Raw genomic sequence first — 3,575 nt, forward strand, 5'->3', positions numbered from 1 at the left:
ATGGTGCTGAGGATTGAACCCGGGCCGCACCCATGCCAGAAGAGCGCGCTACTGCTAACATGTTTGTTTTTTTTTTAATTATTTTTTTTTAGTTTTAGGTGGACACAATATCTTTATTTTTATATTTATATGGTGCTGAAGATCAAACCCAGTGCCTCATGCATGCTAGGCAAGCGCTCTACCACTGAGCCACAACCCCAGCTCCAAGAAACATGTTTATATAAACTTGTATTTGATGTTTCAGTCTCAATTTTTTTACACATTTTAGGCAAATGTGCAATGATGCTTGAACTCACAGTGTGATATCCTTATATTCATCTTTGTTACCTCAAAATTGTAAACAATGCCTGGCTACACACTTCTGCATGTGGACATGTTGATCACTTTAAAAAAAGTTCTGTCCAAAACCATAATACAATGTTAACCTAGACTTCCATAGTGTCTCCCCGCATCCTTAAGACACCTACCAGCTGCCATGACATCAACCATGAAAAGAAGTGTCAACTTTCGCTGCCTATATCCAAAAGACATAAATATTTCCTCCCCTATATTACCCTTTCTTTCTCCCATGTTGGTCCTATTCTTATATTCCCTCTGGAGTGGAGATGCTTATTTGTGAGTATGGGTTCTTACTTCTCCATTCTTTGGACATTGAATGAAGCCTTTCTCCTGAACACTTGTCTCTCAGACACTGGGTTTTCTGTGGCATTGGCTTCTGAACCTGGGTTCAGATTATGTCTTTAATTCATGCTAGTTTATGAGGATCAAATAGGGATATTGCCGCAGTCTGGCTGGGCACAAAATAACCGAGCCGCCACAAAGCCTTGTAGGTTCAAACAGCAACTCTTTATTCCCGAACTCTCACCGCACTATACACGCACTTTCCAAGAACACACTCCCTCCACCAGGCTCCTGCGTGCCAATTGTCAGGGAACCCCGGGAGAACTTAATGGGAACTTTAAAGTAGTGGTCGCCCTAATTAGGGCAGCAGGATCCGCCCTAATCTCCCGGAGCCGCCCTAATCCCAGAGCAGGGTCACCTTTCAACCATTCCCTCTAGCAAAATGCCAGGCATCATTCTGACTAAACTGTGGCTCTCAACAGGATATAGCTTTATTCATTTGTCTTCCCAAATTACTACTACTAATTATACAATTTTACAAAATTTTAGTTATAGATGGACACAATACCTTTTTTATGTGGTGCGACAGATCAAACCCAGTGCCTTATGTATGGTAGGCACTCTACCACTGAGCTACAACCCAGCCTTCCTAACTGAACTGTTTTTTTTGTGTGTGGGGTGCGGTGGGAGGGTACTGGGGTTTGAACTCACGGGCACTCAACCACGGAGCTACATCCCCAGATCTTTTTTGTATTTTATTTAGAGATAGGGTCTCACTGAGTTTCTTAGTACCTTGCTATTATTGAGGCTGGCTTTGAACTCATGATCCTCCTGCCTCAGCCTCCCAAACTGCTGGGATTACAGGCGTGCATCACCATGCCTGGCTTGAACTTTTTTTTTTTTTTATTTTTAGCTGTAGTTGGATACAATACCTTCATTTTATCTATCTTTATGTAGTGCCCAGGATTGAACCCAGGGCCTTGCACATGCCAAGCAAGTACTGTACCACTGAGCCACAACCCTAGTCCCTTAATTGGTTTTTGAAATATTGTCTTTGCTGTATAATTTACAAGTTTTTTCACATCAGTTTTTAAATATTTATTTCCATTGGAATTGCATAGAATTCACAAAATGCATCAAAGTTCTCCAAGAACATATTATTGCTTATAATTTTTATATATTGTATTTTATTTTCAGTTTGAAGTAATTTTAGACTACAAAAATGTTGCAAAAAATAGCTGGATGTGGCCTGAGGTTGTGGCTCAGTGGTAGAGTGCTCGCCTGGCATGCGTGAGGCATTGGGTTCAATCCTCAGCACCACATAAAAATAAAATAAGGATATTTTGTCCACCTAAAAAACTAAAAAATAAATATTAAAAAAATAGCTAGATGTGGTAGTGTGAAAAACCAGCCTCTATCTCAGAGCAAAGCCTGTCCAAGGAAGGGACATGACCTTTGTCCTTGAAAAGACCCACAGAGCACTCCTAGGCACATTCCCACCTGCTAAGTTATTTATCTACAAATAACAGGAAAGATTTGCTGCGCCAGGTGTCCCTGACTCAGTCAGGTTAGGTGGAGACCCATAGTAACCTCCTAGCAGCCACCAATCAGCATGAGACAGGGAAATACCTGGGATGCCAGATGACCCTCCCAGTAGTTTATGGTGGTTGATAATGTGTTGGGAAACCATGTAGTTCAGCAGGAACACCCCTTTGGGCTTAAACCAATCAGTTCAAATGAATCCCCCTCTTGTAGTAACCAATCACCCCTCCCCAACTTGTTCCCACCAGTGAATGTGCTAATCATGTTTTAGAGGTATTTGATTTTCCCCGCGGTGTGTGATGATTTGCTATGATGTACGTGAAGTCCCTGCCTTCTCCAAAGAATGTATAAAACTGCTGCAAACCCTGGGCTCGGGGCCTCTCAGCGTCACCAGTTGCTGTGTGTGTGTGCGCGCTTGGAGGACGGAGTTAGCTCGCAATAAACACCTCTTTGCTGCTTACATCGATCTTGGGTCTCTGGTGGTCTTTGGGGGTCCCGAATTTGAGCATAATAGTCCCAATCTGTCGGTGGGCCTTTTTACCCTTGTCTTTATTATATCTTGACACTCTTGAAATGTTGAAGTGTCAATAACTGTTGCAGACACTAAAAGGTAATGGGTGAAAGAAAGTTCATGAAGAAACAGGATATTTGCATAGTCTCAAAATATCTCCTCAAACTAGGCTAGGTGATGCATGCCAGTAATCCCAGACACTGAAGCAGGAAGATGGCAAGTTTGAGGTCAGCCTGGGCAATTTAGGTAGATCCTGCCTCCCCCCCGCCAAAAAAAAGGGTATTCTTCAGTGCTAGAATACTCCTAGGTTCAATCCCCAACACTAAAATATAAATAAATGCAAACCTTCATAAACCTGCGGATTTTCAACTTTTTTTTTTTTTTCATTTTTGGTACTGGGGATTGAACCCAGGGGTGCTTTACTACTGAGCTTCATTCCTCACTAGTTTGCCCAGGTTGGCCTCGAACTTGTGATCCTCCTGCCTCCCTCCCAAGTCACCAGGATCACAGACGTGCGTGTGCCAAAGCGCCTGGCCACTTCTAGAGGTTTTATAAAAGAAATTTTTATCCACTAATGTTCAAAGGTTCCTGCCTTTCAACTTATATCAGTTAATGTGAATAGACAGCCGAAATGTTTCGTTAAAGTAAGACGATATTAAACATTTCATATGCACTGTACGTACATCTTCATAAAGTGAAGCAAGAGAATTCACACTGCAGGGGGTGGGGTAATCCTCATAGGCAACTTTATCTCCACGACGACGGTTACTGTGTTGGCCAAATCGCCTTCCCATTGGTCAGAGCCACATATTGCGCTTCCCTTGAAGAACTTCATTGGTTACCATTCCCCAGATGCCGGACTTTCCGGGGGCCGTAAGTGAAGTGTCGCAAAGCATAAAGA

The sequence above is a fragment of the Callospermophilus lateralis genome, chromosome 15 (assembly GCF_048772815.1).
Source record: "Callospermophilus lateralis isolate mCalLat2 chromosome 15, mCalLat2.hap1, whole genome shotgun sequence".
Taxonomy (NCBI): Eukaryota; Metazoa; Chordata; class Mammalia; order Rodentia; family Sciuridae; genus Callospermophilus; species Callospermophilus lateralis.